We start from the raw sequence: 26,328 nt of genomic DNA, 5'->3' as shown, positions 1-26,328 counted from the left end.
AAATAAATTACATATATATGATGTATGCATTATAATATATACATATATAATGTATATTATATACATATATACAAATATAATAAAATTCTCAAAGAAAAAACTTTAAATCATAATTTCTCATTAAGATTAAAGTTACTTACCTTATTAATATGTTTAAAGAGCCAGACCCCATTCCAATCTAATTTTTTTGCTGTCAAACCATTTCTATCATGATTTCTCTTTAAAAGACTTACAGGGTGAAAGTTCTGAACAGCATCATTTTCTCTTAGGTGACTTAACAACTTTAAGCCTTGCCTCTTGATTTATTCCAGCTATTTATTGATTCCAGTCTTATGCCAAGTAATTAGATGATCTAAGGAGGTCCTGCCTTTTGGGAACTGGTATTTTTCAGTTCCACCGAAGTTTTGAGATCTCTGGATGAGAGAAGAGAGTTGATGCTGAGACTGAAGCCCTTGAACTTGTGCCCAGCTCCTCCTGCTGCCAGGACTTATCTCAGCAGGAAAGGTTAAGGACAGCTCAACAAAATCCTTCAAGAGAACCATTTAAATGAGGAAATAAGTGGGAGGAGTTAGTCTTGATTATAAAGGCCTTGTCCTTACCCAAGAGTTTCTCATAAATGCAACCTCAAAAGACTACATTCTGCTAGTCTTGGCACATGCTTCTAAAGCAACCACTGCTAGTCTCAGGGAGTAGATTTAAAAAACTTAACTTCTTAGGCCAACCCACAAAAGAACTTGATAAAGCCCAGAGCCACAAATACAGCTGGTCTAGATAGCTAATTTGCTAGGGGTGAAAAAAAAGGGGGTCTCTGGTCTCTGCCTCCCAAGGGTTAAATTAGAGGTAAGATGCCATGCCTGCTTGGCACTTATGTGCTGCACACTTAAACTCACTGTCTTGCTTGAGAAGCGATCACGTTTTAACCGCTGAGCCACCTCCCTACTTTTTTCTTCTTAATGTTTACCAAATGCATGGGATATTTTTTTTCAGTAAGCTTTTTTTTTTCCCCAAATATGTATCTTTTTTTCAACTGACATTCTGAGAAGATAAACACTATCACCTATTTGGTAAGTAGTCAAGATGTGTTCAAACAGTTCTTCCTGATAAATGATGCTGACTCAGGACCTAAAGTCAGAAAAATTCTGGCCCCCTACACAAAGCCAAGCCTGGGCATGACTTCTGAGATGCTGAGATTCTCCAGACAGCAGAGGCCAACTGCCGCAGGTGGCTCGTCTCCGACAGACAGCTAGTTTGAACGTCACTGGTGCTCAGTGGCTAAGCCAGTAAATTGCTGGGCACCCCTTTTGCACTTTTAGGTTTCTGATTCTCCCAGATCTGCTTACGTACCCTTCAGTTCTGAAGGAATAAGTAAATTCAGAATAGGCACTGAGCACGCTATCTGAAGCACAACGCTGACACCTAGTGTAATGACTGATTTGCTTTCGTCTTCCTCTTCTAACCTTCCATGCTCTCCCCACCCCTCTCTTTCTTCAAAGGCCCTTGGGGTACAGTTTAATAATAGGAAACATTGGTGGAGAGTGTGCAGACTAAGTATTGTGATGGCACTTTAAATGGATCATTGAATTTTCAACTATGAACATCATTTTATCATCTCTTCCTTTATTATAAATAATAGGAGTCTTAAAGAGTTTAATCAGCTGTAAGGCAAAGGACACTGTGGCTAAGACAAAATGACAACCAACAGATTAGAAAAAGATCTTTACCAATCCTACAACTGATAGAGGGCTTATATCTAAAATATACAATGAACTCATGAAGTTAGACTGCAGGGAGACAAATAACCCTATTAAAAAATGGGGTCAGAGCTAAACAAAGAATTCACAGCTGAGGAATGCCGAATGGCTGAGAAACACCTAAAGAAATGTTCAACATCTTTAGTCATAAGGGAAATGCAAATCAAAACAACCCTGAGATTTCACCTCACACCAGTGAGAATGGCTAAGATCAAAAACTCAGGTGACAGCAGATGCTGGACAGGATGTGGAGAAAGAGGAACACTCCTCCATTGTTGGTGGGATTGCAGACTGGTACAACCATTCTGGAAATCAGTCTGGAGGTTCCTCAGAAAATTGGACATTGAACTGCCTGAGGATCCAGCTATACCTCTCTTGGGCATATACCCAAAAGATGCCCCAACATATAAAAAAGACACGTGCTCCACTATGTTCATTAGCCTTATTTATAATAGCCAGAAGCTGGAAAGAACCCAGATGCCCTTCAACAGAGGAATGGATACAGAAAATGTGGTACATCTACACAATGGAATATTACTCAGCTATCAAAAACAATGACTTTATGAAATCCATCGGTAAATGGATGGAACTGGAAAATATCATCCTGAGTGAGCTAACCCAATCACAGAAAAACACACATGGTATGCACTCATTGATAAGTGGCTATTAGCCCAAATGCTCAAATTACCCTAGATGCATAGAACACATGAAACTGAAGAAAGATGACCATAATGGGAATGTTTCACTCCTTCTTTAAAAGGGGAACAAGAATACACTTGGGAGGGAATAGGGAGGCAAAGTTTAGAACAGAGGCAGAAGGAACACCCATTCAGAGCCTGCCCCACATGTGGCCCATACATATACAGCCACCAAACTAGATAAGATGGATGAAGCAAAGAAGTGCAGGCTGACAGGAACAGGACGTAGATCTCTCCTGAGAGACACAGTCAAAATACAGCAAATACAGAGGTGAATGCCAGCAGCAAACCACTGAACTGAGAATAGGTCCCCCGTTGAAGGAATCAGAGAAAGAACTGGAAGAGCTTGAAGGGGCTCGAGACCCCATATGAACAACAATGTCAACCAACCAGAGCTTCCAGGGACTAAGCCACTACCTAAAGACTATACATGGACTGACCCTGGACTCTGTCCCCATAGGTAGCAATGAATATCCTAGTAAGAGCACCAGTGGAAGGGGAAGCCCTGGGTCCTGCTAAGACTGAACCCCCAGTGAACTAGACTGTTGGGGGGAGGGGGACAAGGGGGGAGGGTTGGGAGGGGAACACCCATAAGGAAGGGGAGGGGCTAGGGGGATGTTGTCCTGGAAACCGGGAAAGGGAATAGCAATTGAAATGTAAATAAGAAATACTCAAGTTAATAAAGATGGAAGAAAAAAAAAAGAGTTTAATCAGATGGGGAGGGGGGACTAGAACTGAAAGCCAGATCTACCTGATTTTTGAGCTGAGCACTCACTCCTTACTTTTAAAAGAATCGAGTGTAGCCTCGTTGTTGGATAGATGAATTTGTTTGTATAGACTTCAAGGTTGCTTACAAGGCTTCAGGTAAATATCAAAGATCTGAGGCATGTATCTTTGAGTCATCCTCCCCTCCCGTTCTGTGACAAATTCCAGGCTTAAGACTGCCAGGCTGTCTGCCTTCTCATTCTCTCTCATGGCCCTGGGAAGGTGGTGGGAACATTTGTAAGCAGTTCATGTCAGAAGGCAGTTTTTGGAAGGGTAGGCTAATCATCCCCAGTGTTTTGTTTCCATTTCTGAATGCTCCTGAAAAGTAGAACTTAGGACAAAATCTTAGTATACAGTGGGTTCTCAATCTTGTATGGAATACACTGGGACAGACTGAGAATCAGTACTTTTATGTTATTGCCCTTGGACTCTACTAAGGCTATATGAGTGCTTAAGTTCAGTTGTTTACTCACTAGTGCTAAAAAGACTGCTGCTGTGTTCTCAATCCCCAAGTGAGCTAATTAACTTCTCCGTGAGAAAACAAACCCTTGTCCAGGGCTTGAAGGTGTCTCCCTGCTACACTACCGACTCCACCCAAGAGCTCTTTCAAGTAGCACCCATTTCCAGTTTCTCCACAGCACACTTCCTAGTTAAGACATCATCACTCTATAGGGGAGAGCACAAGTTCACAGCCACACCATGCTCTTAATGTGACCAGGTTGCTAAGATACTCTCAACTTCCTCGGGAAGATTCTTCTTCTCAAACTTAAAATGAACCTACCCAAGTTCAAGTTCTTACTCTCCACGTCTAGTTTGTACTATACAACACAATATTAATGATACATGCCTCGGATCTTTGGTATTTACTTGTCTTATAAGCAACCTTGAAGTCTGAAAACAAACTACGCTAAGAACAAGGCTACACTCGATTCTTTAAAAGAAGTGCGCTCATCCTGAAAGGCAGGTAGATCTGGATTTCAGCTCTAGTTTCTTCCCCACCAAAATCTGATTAAACTCTTTAAGACTCTTATTACTCATACTAAAGGAAGATGCGATAGTCCTCAAAGGAAACAGGAGAAGGCAACACTCACCAAACATTTGGCATAAGCAAATTCCACAGAGAGTACACACATTATCTTTTTTCAAAATAAGCTTACATACTATGAAAGATTCTGAGGAAGCAGCCCATCCAAGTAATGTTTTACATTAATATTGGACTCTAAACCAACAGTTTTTACATCTATGAATCCCAAATCCTCAAAGAAGCCTTCTCCACTTTCCTTGGCTTGGAGAAGCACGTCCAAGGGACCACCAGGACTGGACTACAACTCAAAACTGACCACTTAATACCCACAGGCTTAGCACAACATCCGTATTTAATGAAACTCGGGCAGGAAAGCCCCTTAGCATATGGTTCTCAACCTGTATCTTCAAAAACTATTTACATTACAATGCATGACAGTAGCAAAATTACAGTTATGAAATAGCAACATGTTGTGGGTTGGAAGTCACCACGACATGAACTGTATTAAAGGGTCACAGCATTAGGAAGGTTGAGAACAATTGCCTCAGGGTCTATGCAAAAGTCTACCATAACCTCAATAAAGAGCATCTTGTGACCCCTTCTCCAGAAAATGTGTAATACATTAACTCCAATTAAAATGTGACAAATGTTGTTTGTTTAATATATGGACTTTTATGGAAAGTAAAGAACATTCCGAGCTGATCTTAAATACTATACTGTGTCTGAAAAAGTTGGATGAATCCATATTTGAAGTATGTTTGTCTTAGTCAAGGTTTCTATTCCTGCACAAACATTATACCAAGAAGCAAATTGGGGAGGAAAGGATTTATTCAGCTTACACTTCCACCTTGCTGTTCATCACCAAAAGAAGTCAGAACTAGAACTCAAGCAGGTCAGGAAGAAGGAGCTGATATAGAGGCTATGGAGAGATGTTTCTTACTGGCTTGCTTCCCCTGGCTTGCTCAGCCTGCTCTCTTATAGAACCTAAGACTACCAGCCCAGGGACAGCATGGGCTGGGTCCTCCCCCTTGATCACTAGTTGAGAACATGCCTTACAGCTGGGTCTCATGGAGGCATTTCCTCAATTGAGACTCCTTTCTCTGTGATAACTTCAACTTGTGTCAAGTTGACACACAAAACCAGCCAGTACAATGTTACAGAGGACTTATAACATACAGAAAGATGGCTCAGCAGTTAAGAGTACACATTGGTCTTGCAGAAAGAAGACTGGAGCTGGATTCCCAGCACCCACAGCAGTAGAGCCACAACCACCTGTAACTCCAGCTCCCCAGCATTCTGTACCTTCTACTCAATGAAGGCAACTGCACACATGTGCACATCCCAAGACTCACACACAGCACACACCATACATAGACCACACATATACACCACACACACACACACACACACACACACACACAATTTTAAAATAGTGTCTTTTAAAAAGAAACATTACATCATTAACTTAGAGTCTGTTACAAGGAAGTAGACACAGTTGTCTGTGACCCATTTAGACATGTCACCCTACTCCTGGTTGCATACATTTTGCAACTTCTATGGTTTTCAAACTTTAATGGGCAAATTCACAAAGTTTGTTAAAAGTTAGTGTTTCAAAACAGTCCAATCCAATGCCTGAAGTTTTTGAATTTAGAAACAGCCATCATAAGCACCAAATGGAATTCTAAAAGTGATCCTGTGTCACATTCTGGATTTTTGAAATAAATAAAATTCAAGTAAATATTTGAGAAATATTATCAAAAAAACAGAAATATTTAGGAAAACTAGGTACATAACTACCCTTAAAATGGAAGGTTTTGCCACTTTGTGGTATCATTTAAAAGATTTGCCTAAAATTCCAGTACTCAGGAGGCAGAGGCAAGTGAATCTTTGTGAGTTTGAGGCCAGCCTGGTCTATATGGTGAGTTCCAGGACAGCCAGGGCTTCACAGAGAGATCCTGTCTCAAAAATGGAAAAGGAGGAGGGAAGGATGAGGAAAAGAAAAGGAGAGAGGGGTGGGGGTGGGGGCTATTTTTTTTAGACCAAGCCATATATCTAAGAGTTTGCTATGTCCTTGAACACTGCAGAAGTAGTGGCCAAATTATTTATGTGACTTATGTGAGAAAAACTTAGGACAAAGATATTCCATAATGACTTTTTTTTCTTTTTTCTTTTTTTTCGGAGCTGGGGACCGAACCCAGGGCCTTGCTACCCTGAGCTAAATCCCCAACCCCTCCATAATGACTTTTAAAGATTTAGATGTGGAGGAAAAAGTGGGACAGGGCTTGCCTAAAGATGGACATACATCCTAAGGAATCTAAGCTTTAGGTACACAGAGAAAATAAAATAGCTTAATTTTTAAAGTCATATTATTTGAACCCCATAGTGAAAAAATGTGCTTAATTTCTCCTGGATAAGCAGTGAACTCACATTCTGACATTTTGGGGACAAGAAATTTTGTTACATTTTGTTACATGCCCAACAAGCAGTGTAGAAAACAAATTCATAAATTCTTCAAGTACAGAAATGCCAGGACTTTTTTTTTTTTTTTGACTTTTTAGTCAAAAAAAAAAAAAAACCTTGAAATCAGAAGTAGAATTGATAAGAGCACAGATTAGATATGAAGACACATCTGCTATTACACAAGAAAGCAATGTGGTTGCCAAGATGCTCTATGCATGCCGGCCTTTAGATAACCTTTCTTTTCTCTAACTTGCCCAATCACTGGTCTTACCCAAGGAAAGTGCCAAGGAGAGATGTTAATTATGTTCACACTCCCAGGCATCGCTTCCAGCCAGGAGAGTTTACACACCCAGAGGCAGCTGTGTGAAAGCTGTGAGACATGTGTAACTACCTGGGGTTACTCTTGACGTCACTGGCGTGAAGTGAGAAATGGAAGAGGAACCCTGGATGCTTGTCAAGTCTCTACCCCATATTTTTTGGTATAATCATCTCAGACTCAAACTTCATTAACTCACCCATTTTCTTACAGTCTAGTCTGTCCTGTAAATCAACACTTTGCCCCTATAACCTTAAGTCCAGTGGTGAAAATACAAAGAATGTGTTTCAACATTTTCCTGCCATCTTTTTTATAAACTGCTAGTATAGAATGCATGTCTTGGGCGGGGGAGGCTGGTAGTTGGAGAGAGGGTTTCAATATATATCCTTCTCTGTTCTGGAACTTGCTCTGTAGACCAGGCTGGCCTTGAACTTACAGAGATCCACCTGAATCTGTCCCGAATCCCAGGATTAAAGGCATTGGCCGCCACCCCCCAGTCACAGTCTTTAAAAATAAATTTTATTTTGTCTTAATAATTTTTATGTAGAAAATACAAGTAAAAACTGTTTAAAACATTCATAACCTCACCTGTCTTGTTAGCTCTGGTATACTCTACCTGTCCTCTCACTGTGTGTATGTAAGTGAACCTCTAAAGTACAAAACGAACCACACATTCCATGTTGCTCTGCTCTGACTTAGTATGCTGTTCATACTCTCCTTAATATACAAAACCTTTATGTGTGTGCATTATACTGTATGAATGTGTCAATTTTATTCACTTCTCTGTGGAAGTTTTTTCAACTTCCTACAACAAGTCTTCAATAATGTTACAAACAGGTTTTAAAGGTATCACACTTTCTTGGTCTTATTAATCAAACACTTTTTACACCAAATGTCATAAAAACAAATTTATTTCAAGTTAAAAATTTACCACCATCTTGATGCCTTCATAAGACATGATTCTTTTATCCAGAAAGCCCACTATTTACTTCCTCAAATATTTAATAAAAATAAAGAGCCCTCAATGTGCCCAAACTTCATGTCTACTAGTGTCAGGCCATATCTGTACTCATTTTCATATGGCCACATTATACTTACCAGGCATTGGATTTTAAAAAATCCCATCTTTTATATGTAACACAAAGTTTGTTTTTACCTCAAGGCATTTTGTACAAATTCTTCTAAAACACAACAAACATAGCCATCCTTTTGTCTACCTCCTTCACACCAATTCACCTTCCTGCAAGAAAGCAGTTTAAAAAAAAAAAAAGATCTGGCAGATCTGATCATACTTTCAACTCATCACATACAACACAAACATTAACAATGAGGTAGGGTTAGGGATGGAGCTCAGGTGGCAGAAATTCTTACCTAACAATAACGACACAACATTTTCTCTCAAGTTTTTAGATGTCTGAGGTTCAGGTCTACACTTAATTTTAGTACATTCAATAGGAGGTGTACCCAAGTTTGGTATTTGTTTTGTTTTGTTTTGTGGGGGTTTTTGCACATTAATGTTCAATTGATGCAGAAACTATTAGTCGCTGCCCCCAGTGAACTTTGGCACATTTGCTGAAAATATAGTATAAAGTCTATTTCTGGACTCATTGTGTTTGATCCATTATTCTATATTGTTATTTTTACAAAACACTGATTAGTCTGGAATCGGGTAAAATACAATCATTTTAACAACTATTGCTGTAACTATACTGTCCATTTGATTGCAATGCTATGGACTCACCTTGTCAAATTCCACTTTCAATAAAAGGGTTGGTGGTATAGCTCGATGATATAGTTCTTGTCTAGCAATCATACAGCCCTGGGTTTGGACTCATGACCATGTAACTAGCTAACCAACCAGTTAATTCACTCTGCTAGTTGCTAGGATACAGAGAATGAATTCATGTGTATGTATCCCATCTCTGAATTAAAAACCATGTTTCCGGTACACAAGCTGTGCACCATTAACTTTACTCACATTTTGTAGAACATTATGTGTTGAACATTTGCTAAACTGTTCACGGTAGCTGTGGTTGTTTGAATAGAATGGTTACCATAGACTATGAATGCTTGGGCATAGGGAGTGGCACTATTAAGAAGTGTGGCCTTGCTAACCCTCAAGAGAATGGAGGCCCCAAGAAGTTTAAAGGTCTGGTGGGGTGGAACATCCTTGTGGAGACCATGGGGGAGGGAACTCCAGGGTGGTAGGGGAGGAGGTATGCAATGTGGAACTGGGGGGGGGGGGGCGCAGAGGCGGGATTGAACAGGGAGGAAAATAAATAAATGAATAAATAAATGAACGAATGAATGAATGAATGAATAAATGGCCTTCCTGAAGAAGTGTGTTACTATGAAGGCAGACTTTAAAGTCTCATATGCTCGAGCTGGGCCTACTGTGAGTCTCCTTCTGTTGTCTGCCCATCTAAATGTAAACCTCTCAGCTCCTTTTCCAGCACCATGTCTGCCTGTGTGTTGCCATGCTTCTTACCATAATAATGGACTAAATCTCTGAACTATAAGGAGCCCTGATTAAATGTTTTTCTTTATAGTAGTTGCTGTGGTCATAGCAACTGAAACCCTAAGACAGTAGTGTTTTTCCCAAGATCTCTCAGTATTTTCAAATGTGCATTTTTACAGAGAAAGGCAATCTCCTTTTTATCTGAATGCATTTACTTTCTGCTTTACAGCATCATCAGAAACATTAAATACAAGGTACTGTATGGAAACTTAAAAGATAGACAGGGCCTTTCTATGCAGCCCAGGCTGGCCTTGACCTCAATTTTTCTCTTACACTTCCACTGTTGGAAATGTGTGACCATCAGCATGTACCCCCAGCTATTAAGCTGTGTTTTTGAGAGATTTGTACAGTTGTCTTTTAAAGACTTGTCTATTTTATCTACCTCAACAAACGTACTGGGACTAACTGCTTGCACTATTTCCTTGTTGGTTTTGTCACTGCAGCGTGTGTAGCATCATTCCTTCACTAGCTTGCACTTGGTCTACTGACCAGGCACTAACAGGTACACAAGTCAGTATTGATTCCACTCACAGGATTTATATTTGCTTTCTTGTCTCAGCACTTCTCTTTTCCATTTCAGAAGTGGAAACTACAGAGAATTTGAAATGTCTATTCCCTACAGAAATCTTTCTTTGGAAACTATTTTAGCATAACCCTATTTTGTTCAGTTTCATTTAGCCCCTATTTTTTCTTGGGCTGGTTGAGGTTTGTCAGTGTGTTGACTAACTTTCAAAAACTTGAAATTTATCTAAATGGTTGTTAAATATCATTAGGCTATGCATAAAGATTGCAGTTTTTTATAAGATTTGAACCTTCTCAGGTTTACTGAGACTTGTTTTATTGGCTCATCATAAGGTCTAGCTTGACCAATGTTCCATGTGAACTTGTAACAAATGTGTATTCTACTTGGTAAGATGGTCCATAAAACCAGGTTAAACTTTGGTTAAACTTTTCTATTTCTCAACCACTCAGGAAGAGCTCTAAAATGTCTAGTATTATAAATCTGTAGTTGCTCTATTCTGAAGTTGGAGAATGACTTGGTTTTTATATTCAGGCCATTTCCATAAGTACTGATAGCGCTGAACTTAGTCTTAGCCTCACAGCTGCTTGTTCTATTACCCTTACTTTCTTTGCCTCACTAGGCTACTTTTCTAATGCTTCCTATTTATTTCCTGAAATTCCCAATTAGCTACTTTTAAATTTAGTCCCTAGAACTTTCAGTATGCAGCCAATCTTCATTAATACCTCATAAATAACATAAGGACATTACAAATATCCCCACTTTGTGATATTTTCAGGCATTTTTATTAATACATGTGCTATGACAAAAAACATTTTTAATGGTTTCAGCATTCTTTCTTCTTTGTGTAGTTTAAACTTTCTTCTGGCATTACTTCCTGTTGGAAAAACCTTCCTTTTAAAAAAAAATATGGCTAGGGGTGAGCACATGCTTGCTGTGGTGCACAAGGAGATCAGAAGGCATCTTGGGAAAGTCAGTTGTTTCCAACATGTGGCTTCTTGGGGATCAAACTCAGGTCATCGGGATTGGCTGCAGGTGCCCTTACTTACCGAACATCTTAGCAGCCCCTTTCTTTCCTTTACCCATTTGTCTAGAAAAGTCTTTCAACTGCAAGTGTTTCCTCTGACTATATATATATTATTGTTCAGTACAGATAAACCCATATTTAAGGGGGTTTTTACTTTTTTAACATTTATTTTCATGTGTATGGATGTTTAGCCTGTATGCAGGTCTGTGTACCATCTGTATGGCTGGTGCCCACAGAAAAAAAAAAGTTTAAGCTATAACAAGTTACAAAGAGTTACAAAATACTGTGTGGGTGCTGGAATCAAACCCAGGTCCTATGGAAGAGCAATAAATGCTCTTAAATGCTGAGCCATTTCTCCAGCTCCAAGTTATGTTTCAGTTGTACAGTGGTGGGAGCAATATGTACTCAACAGAAATTATACTTCAGGCTCTCACGCTTCCCAAGCCCATGGTGTGTAGTATGACATTTTCTCATGGCCAACGCTATGGCTTGTTTTAAGTATTCTGAATGTGTGAAAGGTATTTCCCAGGTAGTTGCAAAGTAAAACCAGTACAGATCTTAGTACTGATCAGGCTGATCCCAGTGCAGTGATGTGCACCTATAGTCCCCAGTGACTTCATAGGCTAAGCCTAGAAATTCAAAACCAGCCTGACAATAAGACCATGTCTGAAAATGAAAAGAAAAAGGAAACTACAATGATTAAGATGGAGAAAGTCTAAACACTGACACTATCAAATGCTAAAGAAGCAGTAGAGCAACCAGAACTTGACTCACTCCTTGTAGCACTCTGAAGGGCAGGTTAACATTTTCTCATAAAACTAACCATATGCCTTTAAAACAACTGGGGGAGATAAATTGCTTGCTATGTAAGAATGAGGACCCAAGATTAAACCCCAATACCCAGGGGAAAAGCAAGGCTGCTTTTGTTTGTAATCACAGAGCCAGTAGGTGGAGACAGGAAGTATTTGCAAGCCCAGGTCCCAGAGATCCTATGCAAAACATAAGATGGGCAGCTCCTGATGACTCCCAAGGTTGATCTCTGCCATCCACAGCAGCAGCCATACACAGGTACACCCACACACACACAGATGCGCACAAAAACAAGACACATACACAAATAATACAATATAGAAATGTCCTTTCAAAGTATCTTACCAAATAATTTAAAATATACAAAAAAATCCTAAATTTGGATGTATATAAGTAGCTTTCATCACAAATGTGAAATTTGGAAGCAATTAAGGTATATCTCAATAGGTGTGTGGATAATTGATAATTGAAATAGAATACAGAATGGATTATTCAGCACTAAAAGAATTAAGTACCAATCATAACTTTGTTAGTATAGGGAAATGAGTCAGTCTGAGAAAGCTTGCATACTGTACAATTCTGAGAACATTCTGGGAAAGTAAAAAATCAGATACACACTCAAAATGAACAGTGCTGGCCCATGGCCAAATCTTACTATATCAAAGCATCATTCTTATCATTTACATCTAAACTTTTATTGCCTTCCTATGAAGGCAAGTGTGTGAGATCCCACACCAAGCACACAACTGTAAAGATGTGAGCACAGCGAATGGGCACCTTGCCCACATTGACAGCATGGCCACTATCCCAAAATACACACTGCTCACTGAACGGATAGGAATAAGCAAAGTCCCTTTGCAAAGGAGGTGTTTCTCTTTTTGAGAACTAATTTAAAACCAATGAAACTACATCGCAAGCAAGAGACATAACGTACCCAAAAATAATGTTCAAAAAGAACATTGTTCTTTAATGGATAAGAGGTCACAGTTGAAGGATGAAAACAAAACACAGTTGTATCTCTTCTGATATGGATGAAAGAAAATGAGATAGAAATACTTTTTTAGGCTCATGAAATTTGTAGTAGCACACACAGAACAATCTCACTCAAAACGGTAAATGATTTTATTAGTAATTGTAGAAACATACAACAGTTACATGTTTGTAAACATCTCTACAAAAAGTAATCTTTGAAAAACTTTTGACAAAACATTAAACTATATGATTTACTATAAGGAAGAAAACCCAGCACATTAAAAGACCATTATTTCCTTAGGAGGCAGAGGCAGATGGATCTAAGTTCAAGGCCAGCCTGATCTACAGATGGAGTTCTAGAACAGACAGGGCTACGCAGAGAAACCCTGCCTCAAAAAACCCAAATAAATAAATAAATAGCCATATTATTTTTTTTCCACTTCATTTGTTAAATTCAGTATTCTGTTGAATAAGTAGGCCTGCTTAAAATGTCACAACACACACACGGATGAACTTGCCCTAGGACGGTCTACTTAAAATGTCACACCCCACACACAAACAGAGAGAGAGAGAGAGAGAGAGAGAGAGAGAGAGAGAGAGAGAGAGAGATGAACTTGCCCTAGAATGGTGGCTGACAGGGCTGTTCTGCTGGGAGAAATAACTGAAGTCCTGAATGCCAACTAAGTGCATGAAATTCAATTGCATACTTGAGTTTTTCTCTTTGCTGTTTTTCAAAGAAAAGAGAAAAACAGAAACAAAGATGAGAAAGGAAAGGGGAAGGGGTACTGATTTGCATGGAACAGGAAGCAGTGTACTATAAGAGAGAATGTACAGCAAACTCACACACAGGACAGCCATGTGCCTGATCTCCCCGCTGCCAGTCCACTCTAGTAAGTCACCAAGGATAGCTAGCAAAGGGCAAGTGAATTACTCAGAACTTAGACTCAGAGCTGGCTTTCCGAGCAAAGCAGCAGCTTCCTCAGACAGCCTCTTCAAGATCATAAAGGCAGGATTCTGCTGCTGTTTCCGGTGTCTTTTGCTTCCAAGGGCAAAATACATCAGAGAGAGAGGAGAATGGAAACAGCTGCTTCTGTTTTTATGCAGTGTTCTCTACGCTAAAGGACACGTCTTTAAATGTTACCAGGTAGTGGAGCAGTCTTCACAGCATTTTAACCAGCAAGGCTATCACTGCTGATCACCTGTGCCGATTAATTTAAAAGAGGGGTGCTAAGATATGTATCTTGATATTCTCATGGTACTGAATATAAAATCATCCCACTGCTATTTTCCTAGGGATACACAATTTAATTGATCCTGTTTTTTCAAAACAAAACAAAACATAACCCTCCTGTTTTATCTTGTTACTTTGAGGGTGTTTGGAAGTTACGTAGTTAGGTTAACTTCCCCCTCCCCCACCAACTCTGGGAATAGTCAATGCTGTAAGCCCCGTCATAGGAGAAATAAAAAAAATCTCATCATAGTACTGTTCATCTTGGGTAGAAAGACTAAAACTCACTGTTAAAAAAGAAACAAAATCCCTTCACTTTCAACGCTCGACAGTCTGAATTTGTAGACATGGCAGGGCGAGGAGAAAGGAGGAATGTGAGGAAGAAAACACTAGAAGCTGGAGGAGGGAACAAAGAGCTACCAGTTTCAAACAGATAAAGGCTTTTGTTACCACGAAGTACTGAAAATATAATAAAATTTGTTAAGATGCATTTGTCCAAACCATTTTATTCTATATAGTTGGCTCTTCAGTTAAAAAGTTAAATGAAATGTAATTTTACCATATATAAGCTACTGTCATATACTGAACCAAGAAAAGTGCCTTTTAAGTAAGAAACTAGCAACAGCTTAAACACTACATATTTATTGTATTTCTATAATTGAAAATACTAAGCATGAAAATATTAAAATAACAAACATTTTAAAAAATTAAAAAATAAAACAAAACCCTGTAGCTGGGCCCTGAGTCTAGCCAGGGGAAGCTAAGGCAGACCACAGAGAGCAGCCAGCCAGCCGGGTTCAAAGAGTGAAACAGAGCCTCAAAACACTGAGAACAAAAAAAAACAATAAAGAATAACACATCAATTACAGCCGAGTAATACTGTCCTACGGATGCAGGGATAAACTCCACATACAATGCCTCACTTAAATTTCAGCCTCAGTTATTTCAATATGAACAAGTGGTTCAAATTTCAATCTTCAGGACCTTGAAGGCTTACTTAGATTTCATTTTTACTAACCAGCAGTCTTCTTATATACAAATAATAAACATGGTAAGAAAACTGCAAACACCATTAACAATTGCCTCTAACAAAACAAAACACTCCCTTGGGACAAACCTAAGGAAGCAAAAGAGTCTACAACCAAACCTTAAAACACTGAAAAAAGAAATCAAAAGATACATTAGAAGATAAAAAGGTCACTCACACAGGTTAGAAGACATTGTGAAAATGATCATACACTACCACACACTACCACACACTACCACATTCTACCACACACTACCATACTACCACACACTACCATACACTACCACACACTACCAACCATACACTACCACACACTATCATACACTACCACATACTACCACACACTACCAACCATACACTACCACACACTACCATACACTACCACACACTGCCACACACCACCACACACTACCACACACTACCAACCATACACTACCACACAACCAGACACTACCAGAAATGGTTTATAAATTTAGTGTAACAGATCCAGTGCAACTCCTATCAAAACTACGACGCCATTCACAGAAATAAAACGATCTCTCTATCTCTATCTCTGAAATACAAAAGACCGAGACAGTCATTAATCCTGAGCAAAAGTGATTATCCTACAAGTGTCACCACACCTCACTTCAAGTATATTCCAAAGCCACAACAAATCAACAAGCTAGTTGCACAAAGACAGCCATGATTAATGGACTAGAATAGAAGACCCAATATAGCCTGTGCAATTACACTCACCTGATCTCTTACAAAGATGCTAAAAAATAAACACCGGAGAAAAGACAGTATCTTCAACAATGGCTATCTAAATGTAGAATTAAGTGAGACTGTTCTCGCTCCAGGATCCCCACAGAAGACAGGAAGCTCTGAGGCTGATGAGAGCACAAACAAGATGTTCCTAAACAGGACGACCTCACTTGCTCAAGAAATAATGAAATACACAAAGGGGTCTCATGACACCAAAAAGCTTCTGCAGAGCAAAGGAAACAAGTGAGTGAAGAGACGGCCTTACATACAAAACAGGAGAAAATAAATCTTGGCTGGCTATATATTTGACAGAGGACTAACAGAATATACAAAGAACTCAAAAAAACTAAACAAAAATTAAGTCAATCAATAAACAGGAGTGAGGGCAAGGAGACAGCACGAAGCAGCTGCTTTGCAAGCAGGACTTGAGCTTGAACCCCAAAAGCCACAGTTTAAAATTAGAATAAGAAATAAACATACTGACATGCAAAATAAATAAATAAAAATTAAAAGCCCAGGACAAAAAGCGGCAAAGATTCAAATCCCTGGGGCCCACTGGCCACCCTAGCTCAGCTGACAGGTTCCAGGCAGTGAGTGACTCTGTCTTAAACAGGAAACAAAATAAGGTGAACAACAGCTGAGGAATCACACCAAGGTGAGCTGGCATTCACTATGGAAAGCAGTAAGTCCTTAAAAATAAAAATAAAGAAGATAAAAATAAAAACAGATCTACTGTATGACCCACCTACACTACATCCAGGACTCTAAATCTTCATCACGGACAATGTTTACTGTGGCACTATTCACAATTGCTACAATGTGTAATCAATTTAGGTTCCCAAAAAGAGAGGAACAGATAAAGAACTGTGGCATAAAACAACACTGGTTTTTTGGTTTTTTTTTTTTTAAGCCATAAAGAATGAAGTTACAGATGTCGAGACCCACAGCAAACAATAGGTGGAACTCAGGGACTCTTGTAAAAGAGGGGAGGAAGGACTGAAGAACATCACAAGAAAACCTACAGAATCAACTACCCTGGGCCCATAGGGGCTCACAGAGATTGAACCAACCAAAGACATGCATGGGAAGAACCTAGGCTGTGCACATATATGTAACAGATATGCAGCTTGGTCTTCACATGGGTCTCCTAATAACTGGAGCAAGGCTGTCTGACTCTGTTGCCTACCTTTGGACCATTTCCCCTAAGTGGGCAGCTTTGTGTAGGCTCATCAGCAGAAGATGCTCCTAATCCTACTGCACCTTGAAATCCCAATTCTCTGAGAAGAAAGGGAAGGGGAAGAGAGGGAGGGGCTGGGAGGAGCGGAGGGAGGGTAAGCTTCTATTGGGATGTAAAGTAAAAGAAAAAATAAATCAGTAACAATAATTTAAAAATGAAGTTGCATCCTTTATAGAAGAACAGACCAAGATAAATCATGTTAAGAGAATTAAATCAGTCACAAAAAGATTTATAGTTTATGGATTTTAAATAGACCAAACTTTATATGCATACGTATGTGGCGTATAAAATAGAATCAGTTGCCTCTGAGGGAAAAGGAGACACACAGTACTCTATATTGTTTTCAGAAGTTATCGGAATGGTCACGTTAGACACTTAACATTGCTAACACCACATGTAACCCCCAGCTAAGGGTCTCAAAGGACATTTCCCTATTTTTAATGAACGTTACCTAATATTTCATGTAGAAATAATTCAATGTTCAGAAAACAGGCTAACTCTGTAGATAGGTTTTAAAATTCACATGGGGTTCTTACCCATGCTTTGTTTTCCATAGTGGAAGACTTTTAAATGTCACAGACTTATGTATGGATTTTGTGACCAAGCAGCTCTTTGGATAATATACCTGAAAAGCAATAAGCTATGTTTTTTCTCCTAGTACAGGTATATGTACAAAGAAGCAATGAGTTTAGCAAATTATAAGTTTATTCCAATGTGTCAATGTGGGATTCTAAGGAAGGGATAGGCAGGCATTTTTTTAAAAATGAAATTTGACATGTCTCAGGAGAAAAGCAGGTTTCATCCTTTAATAAAATTCAATTGTTTAAATTTTATTACCTAGCTAATCTTTAATCATTTCTACCAAAAACTTCAAAGTCAAGAAATATCCTGTCATATATTCAAAAGTACATGACAGAATCTCAAAGGGTCAAAGGGCAAGTAAAAACAGCTATTAAATATTTTCTGGTATTTCTAATGAAAGACTGACAGACAGACAAGAGCTCTAAGACACCAGGAAAACCAATTAAAAATACTTTTTCAATGTTCTCATAGTTAAATTTGTGTTATTAGCTTAGGCTGATTCTATAAATAAAACTAAACATTTACTTAAATTTCATCTATGCTCTCACTATAAAACTGAGATATATATAATAAATTTTACATAGTAAAAAAAATCCTATAAACTCTGTACCAACATAAATACAAACTTTCTACATATTCTTTCAATCATTATAAAAAAATCAGCATTCTATTATTTTTAAAGATGCTATCGAAGAACTGTACACAATGCTACAGACAAAGGCAGTAACAAAAATATCCAGATACAACAGTACATATAAAACTTAGAATTGGGGGCTGGGGATTTAGCTCAGTGGTAGAGCGCTTGCCTAGGAAGCGCAAGGCCCTGGGTTCAGTCTCCAGCTCAGAAAAAAAGAACCAAAAAAAAAAAAAAACTTAGAATTGACTCAGTACCTCCTGACTGTTCTTTTGAACCTGCAGTGGTTTTAAGATTTATTTTTATTCTACATGTATCAATATCTGTTTGCATATGTTTTCTACATGCATGTGTGGTGTCCATGGAGGCCAGAAGCGATCCAGTTATAGGCAGGTGTGAGCTGCCACATGGGTGCTGGGAACTGAGCCAGGTCCTCTAATGAGAGCAGCCAGCACTCATGTCTTCTAAGTCATCTCCACAGCCCCTTCAATGGCCTTTAAATTAAATGTGGAGCTTACTAGATTTATAAAATCCATATTCCTTTATCTTTAGTAAGCCCATAGACAGTCTCGCTCTAACTAAGGTCACAGAATAAACTTTATAAAAACTGTTTAAGTTCTAAACTTACCATCACAGTCGCCTCACAAGGCTACATACGCCTGGACCTTGATTATGAAAACACAGCAGTGAGTGACAGGAAAGCTGGACCCAACTGCCACCTACTGTCTGAATGTGACCAGACTGAGTTACTTATTCTACTTATTTCTACCAAATCTCTCACTTTGTCCACACTCAAAACCACAAAATACTTTTTTAAAAGCACAAGTAGAAAGATCTTTTGAGTTGTAAATCGGAGTCTTTCTCATTATAAAATTAAAGACAGACTCAGAGATAAGGGTTCAGAGATAAAAGGCTTATGAAGGAGATCCCAACAAATGTCCATAAAGGAATGGAAGTGTCAGAGAAGGGAGAGGGATGGAGGCAGGGAGAGAGGGGAGGGGGAGACAAAGAGATAGATAGATGGATGGATGGATGGATGGATAGATAGATGGATGGATGGATGGATGGATGGACGGACGGACGGACGGACGGACGGACGGACGGACGGACGGACTGACTGACTGACTGACTGACTGACTGACTGACTGATTGATTCTGCATTTGCTTTTGTATTTAACAGAGTCTTGCTGTGAACAATGAGGACCAGTCCTCTCCTGGGAACTCTACACGACAGCATGGAACATACCTCGAGACCATCCAGAAACACAGAAAGACTGACTCATCACCCAATTCCACCCACCTCTGGCTAAGAGCTGCTCCCCAGGCATAATTTTCCCAGGACCTTTAATAAGTTCTGCAGATAGCTCAGAAACGCCAAGGTAGAGTCGCAGGTGCTTACACAACAGTTTATTGAGGACTAGAATGGTTGAGAGTTAGGCATCTGCCATCAAAATTCACTAAGACTCACACAAAATTTTTGTCATCACCCTATTACATACATAAAAGTGATATTGTTGGGCTGAAATGATGGCTCAGTGGTTAAGAGCACTGGCTGTTCTTCTAGAGGCCCTAGGTTCAATTCCCAGCACCTATATGGTAGCTTACAACTATCTTTAACTCCTGTTGTAGGGGACATCCTTACAAAAATATACATGCAATACCAATGTACATAAAATAAACACATTATTTTTAAAGAGGCATTGTTTTAAGTAAGCACTAGAACAGAATTCCAAAATTGTAAAGTAATTCCACAGTAAGAGAATATAAATGTATAGTTATTTGAGCCCACAAAAAAAAAAACTACTTTTATAAGTTGAGGCATTTCTAAAAATTATTTTCATCAAAACTGCAAAACCCCTTACTCCCCTGTAAAGCTGAAATAGACTCTCACTACTGTAATGTCCTTCCACTGTACACACACCTGGGGACACTGGGCATGTAGCCAAAGCCACCGAAATTAACTTCCAAAGTTTCCGCAACACCATGATATAAGGACAAGCACCATGGGATATTGCTTCAAAGCAAAATGAGCAAGCATCATGAACCAATGGTTCTAAATACACCAGGATATCTAATTATCACTTAATTCCATTTGGAATTATATACACTTTAAAAATATAAATTCTATCCTCACGATTTAGTTAGAAGCTTGATTTCGACAGTTAAACCCAAACAAATGGAAAAAGCTTCCAATTAAAAGGTTTATACCACCCTAGATTATAGAAAACACTTTATTTTATTGTTTTCTTCTCCATCTTTCAAATTTTAATTCACCAAAATTGAACAAGCAACAACTGAATTTCTATTTCGAACCATATTCAAATAAATTTCAAATAAAAAAAATCTCAAAAAGAATTCCATCTATAAAAAATTAAGTATAAAATACCTTTATTAAAACTGATTTTACAATTTTTAAGTACTTAATTTTAAAACACAAAATTCAGTCAATATATTCTACTTTGTTTTCATTTATTTTAGTTTTTATTATTTAAACATATAACATCATATTGAGTTCAGGAATTCAGAATATAAGTGAGTAAATTTTGAGTATTTTTCAGAATTTTATGTTGGCAGATAAAGTGAACAGAATTCAGGTCCTGCGTATATGGTTGAATATCGTTGGCCTTCAACTGCTTTTTAATAATGGCATTTATGTTCTCTTTGGTTTCACTACTTGGGAAACAGATAATATGCACAATCATATCAAAGCTACAAACTAAAGTTTGCATTAATAAATATGCACCTGGGCACAGCCAGAGCACGTCAAATACAGGTGAACGCTAGCAGCAAACCAATGAACTGAGAACAGGGTCCCCATTGGAGGAATTAGAGAAAGGATTAAAAGAGCTGAAGGGGCTTGCAACCTCATAAGAACAATAATACCAACGAACTAGAGCTCCCAGGGACTAAACCACTACCCAAGGTGACTGACTCATGGCTCCAGCTGCATATATAGCAGAGGATGGCCTTGTTGGGCACCAATAGAAGGAAAAGCCCTTGGTCCTGCCAAGGCTGGACCCCCAGTGCAAGTGAATGTTGGGGGGGAGGGAGATTATTTGGAGGGGGAACACCCTTATAGAAGAAAGGGGGATGAGATAGGGGGCTTATGGCCTGGAAATGGGAAAAGGGAATAACATTTGAAATGTAAATAAAAAATATCCAATTAAAAAAACATAATTAACCAAAAAAACTACAAATGCATTATATTATGGCTTTTAAAATCAGAAGAACTGGTTTTAAATTTTTTCCTTTGATTAAAAATGGGGTTGGGGGACACCTAGGAAGGAAAGAAAAATAAAAAACAAAAAAACAAAAAAAAAAAAAAACCAATAGCGCTTAGATACAAGGCAGTCTGAAATCATCAATGAGCTCTGAATAAATGGTATTAGAAACATCAACCTCTTCACGGGTACTAAGAACTCAGAAAGGCACAGCTAAGCAAGCAGAATCCATCCACACCAATTTTAAAGAGGTCAAGGTGTCAGGTACCAGCACCACTGGGGGAGCAGTTATAAAACCAGATGCTCTCAGTGAGAGTACGCCGTGCACTGAGATCCTATGTGCTGGCCAGGTGGAAACCTGACTTGCTGAAATCTGCCAGCTGCTGCTTCCTGTAACACTTTGACACTGTCAAGTATAAAAAAGAGCAAACTCTGGAAACTCCTCAAATTTGTTCACCCCAAAAAATAAGGTGCTAAGTTACCATGATGCAGAGAGCAACAATAAATTATTTGGTTTTTATATAAAAAAACAAAAAGCAAACTCTTTCAGTTCAGGACACTTTCCTGACACTGGTATGGCTGTTCTTCACTTTGAAGAAGTGCCTGTTTGAGAAAGCAGCCATTTAAAAAACAAAACAAACAAACAAAAAAAACAAAACTTCAATTTGTGTTAGGAACTAGTAAAAGTGTGTTTTGTATAGACATCTTCACATGGAAAGAATTAGCCTCATGTTCTAAGCATCATTTATCATGTTAAACGTTAATGTTGTTTAAAATGCATTTTAATTTGAAAATAACATTTCCTATAAATGAAGTTGCATTTAATTATAGTAATTCCATTGGCTTTTGTCCCTATAAATGTATGTCTATATTCACATACAATTATTCATAAAACATTTTCAGTTGGTATCACTGCTACTTTAAGAATCACATATCTTGGGGTTGGGGATTTAGCTCAGTGGTAGAGCGCTTGCCTAGCAATTGCAAGGCCCTGGGTTCGGTCCTCAGCTCCGGAAAAAAAAAAAAAAATCACATATCTTATTTTTGCTTGCATATTTCCAGTGATTTGATGAGAACCAATTTTTATCATCAGAAATCTCCACATATCCCTTTTAATGCAGACCAGAAACTAATGCTTCTTACTCCTCGTTTTTTGGACATAGAGTCTCACTACATTGCCTTGGCTGGACTGGAACTTGCTACATGCCCCAAACTGGCTTCTAATTCACAATACAGCTGTCTCTACCTCTCACAGGCTGGGATTAAGGGACAAGTAAAACTAAACAACAACAACAACAAAAGCCACCTTAGACTAATACAGAACAGTTCTATTCCTCTTGAGTGGCAGTCATACAAATATTTGAAGACTACTTCTTAAACCTACTCTCTTCAAAAATAAATGCCACCTATCCTATGATGGGCAACCACCTCATGTTACACACAGGTCTTTCTGTTTCTCTTTTACTGTGTAGACTTTCAGATTGAATACAATGATGAACAGTTTCCAGTCTCAACAGCACTGTGTATGTGCGTTATTGAGGCCCCTCAGTATAGTTTCTAATGACAGTGGTTATTTTTGAAAACTATGAACATTTTGAAAATGCCTAGGTCTATAGAGCTGACAGTACTACTTGACAGGTGTGTTCTGTGGTCCTCACTGACAAAATAGTAGTACAACTAAAGTTACTTGAATTAAAATTTTCAGCTGGGTAGTGGATGGTCCACACTTTTAATCACAGCACTTGGGAGGCAGAGGCAGGCAGACCTAAGTTTAAGACCAGCCAGATCTACAAAGCAAGTTCTAGGACAGCCCGGGATTTATTTAAAAAAAAAAAAAAAAAAAAAAAAAAGCCTGTCTCAAAATGAAAACAAAATCTCTCCTTTATTCTAAATTTATTAGAGGTCACCGTTTCAATAAAATGAGAGAAACAGAAAAGGGGACCTTTTAAACTTATGTCTTATGTCCTGAAATACTATGCAAAACCGTTCACTCGTGACAGGCCTGGCTATGCATGCCTGTAATCTGAACAGCAGGGAGGGTGAGGGCAGCCTTGGTTACACGGCAAGGCAAACAACTCATTACTTTCATTCCTGATCAGTTTATAGCAGCAAAGAAAACTCAAAGAACTTCATTCAGCAAATATAAGGACTTGAAGGTGCTCTGACATTAATCTCCAAGAGTTCCAAATTTTCCCTACTTCACGCTTACCTTTGTAAACATTCAGTAAGAAACCCAGCCACTGCCACTGCATCAAATTAAAAGAAGACTCAAGTGGCAGGAATGTACAGCCAGCTGCTGCAAACTGTTGCTAAATTACCGGCCAACTTTGAACTACAAATGAATTATACCATCTAGGATAAGAAACGTTAAATTATAGTCTTCAGGCCAATTCCAGCATTCTATCATAGTATAAACTAAATTTTTATTAAATATATATACATGTGTTTGGTTCCATATTGTCTATGGCTGCTTTTGTATTACAATGGCAAAGGAGAAGAATTGAGACCAGAGACCACTGGAGCATAAAGTCCAAAATAAATAACTGGATCCTCACAGAAAACATTTGCCAACCCCTTATCTAGGCGAATGAACTACATGCTTCCAAAGCAAACTGTGATAACTATAATAACAGCCACTGACTAGGGCTTAGGAAATCCTATCGATACTGCATTAGATAAATACAGGTACTGGACTCTCACTGGTTCTTTGCTCTTACAAGGACTTGTTGCTTTCAGGAAAGAGTGCTCACTTACCTGTCACTTATCTCTAGAGTGACATTCTTAAGGACTTGACTACTGGGAGAGCGGGGCCTCCACAACTATGCTTTTTGTGCGATCTAAGGTAAACAAACAGCCACTGAAAATAACTCGAAGGTTTTTAACAGAGAAATTGTATTATAGACTTACACAGTAATTTCTTTCACATTTTATACTTGAAATACAAAACTGTTAAAGGCACTTAAAATAGGAAGGCTAAGTCCAAAAATTTAGATGATGCCTTCATCTAATAAAGTGAACTAATTTCCGCTTTCTCTGAAGTTTTCATTTTCATATGTAGAGTGGAAACAAAAATATCTAATCGCGTACCAATTTAACATGTAAAGCCAAAATCTACTAAAAACTAAAGTTACAAGGAGGTCAACTGCACAGATGAGGAAGCTTCAACACGGCCAGCATGGCAACATCAGCTCAGAGAATTACGTAGGAGCAGAGACAGACTAGAACTGAGCAACACTACTGGTTTAGAACCGCTTCTACTCTAAAACAAGTAATGAGAAAGAAAGCCTGTTCACAGTCTAAGAAAGGACAACTGATGTTGGAATAGTCTAGTTTTAAGAGAGCAGTACAAGCTGGGCATATAGACTGCATGCCTCCAATCCCAGCACTTGGGAAGCTAAGGCAGGAGGATCATTGTTCATGAGTTTGAGGCCATCCTGGTCTACACAAAACTCCAGGTCAATATGGTCTACATAGGCCAATCATGTCTCACAGGAAATAAACAAACAAAAATGTGCAGTATAACACACTCCTAGAACTAAACATCTCTTTAATGTTGTTTTTCAAAAAAAAAAAACATTCTAAATTTATAGAAAGACAATAAATTATTAATTAGAAAGTCTTTAAAAAAGAAACAATTACTTGCTTAACAATTTCTTGAAGATTAGAAGAAATGCTGCTGCTGAGGGTGCTGATGATCTGGTACAGTCTGTTGAAAATGTAATTTGGCATATCTTTAAAGGGCCTATGAAATTATCATGTAAACCTTTTATTTCATTTTCATGATTATTTCCTAGAGAGTGGGTCTAATTTACATAGAATGTCCATACCATTATAAAACTGTGGGCAATTAGAAACAGCCTAACATCCAAAGAGAGCTGTTTCATACAGCACAGCACATTAGACAGCCATTTTAAAGGGGTGTTTTCAGAGACATGGGTACGTAGGATAACAGGGCATAACGCAAATGTATGAGTGCTATAATCTCAATTCTCTTATTGCACACACACAAACACATGCACACTCATTAAAAAAACACAAGGACTACAAGTAAATACAGAAAAATATTTAACAGTGTTATCTCTGGGGTAGTGAGATTGTAGGTAATGGGTTTTTCTTCTGACTTTTCAGTATTTTCAAATTTTATACTCGAAAACATTATTTTAAAAATTCACTATTCGACTCAGAAATTTTTATAATCTGTATTAAACAAGAAATAAATATTTATAGTACTCAAAAGCATATCTAAATAATGGGGGAAAAAACACTGACGTATAAGAGTATATTCCCTACATGTATAAGTAGGTAAATTTTAAATCTAAAAGGTAGTATCATTTTCTCCCACTCTTGAGAATAGAAAATTGATATTTAATAAATAAGAAATGTAAATCTCCAAAAGAAAATTGGTGCAAGGCATCTAACGCTTGTGCTACTTGGGTATAACCTGAAGACATAAACACTCTCCCCTGCTATATAAACACCCAGTGTTATGTTCAAGTGGGCATAATGGACAACGTGCATGATGGCGTAATGACTTAACACTCCCCAAATGACTAGGACCAGTCTATGATGAAGAAATACAACACCATACCATTATTTTAGTTGGAAGAGCCGCACCAAAAATCATGCCCTCCCCCAAAAAAAATTTCTGCAGGACTATCAGAAGTCCAGTAGGCCTTGTTACTATCATTGTTAATAATTTCTTGCTAAAAATTCAAGTTACAGAGTGAGTTAAATTGCTTACAGGAGCAAAAAAAAAACAAAAACAAAACCAGAGTGGTGTGTGGTCTGCAG

At 38.4% G+C, this 26,328-nt stretch overlaps 1 pseudogene across 1 annotated transcript in view; it reads right to left on the bottom strand.

Annotated features, from left to right (window-relative positions):
• The window catches only part of LOC134479108 (small nuclear ribonucleoprotein Sm D2-like), a 57,867-nt pseudogene extending 31,539 nt beyond the window's left edge, over positions 1-26,328 (bottom strand). Inside the window, exon 1 of the transcript XR_010052200.1 lies at positions 141-26,328. The product of XR_010052200.1 is annotated as a small nuclear ribonucleoprotein Sm D2-like (transcript). The remainder of the gene's footprint in view (positions 1-140) is intronic.

This window comes from Rattus norvegicus, chromosome 6 (genome assembly GCF_036323735.1).
Source record: "Rattus norvegicus strain BN/NHsdMcwi chromosome 6, GRCr8, whole genome shotgun sequence".
NCBI lineage: Eukaryota > Metazoa > Chordata > Mammalia > Rodentia > Muridae > Rattus > Rattus norvegicus.
This window is presented reverse-complemented; position numbering and strand designations above follow the sequence as displayed.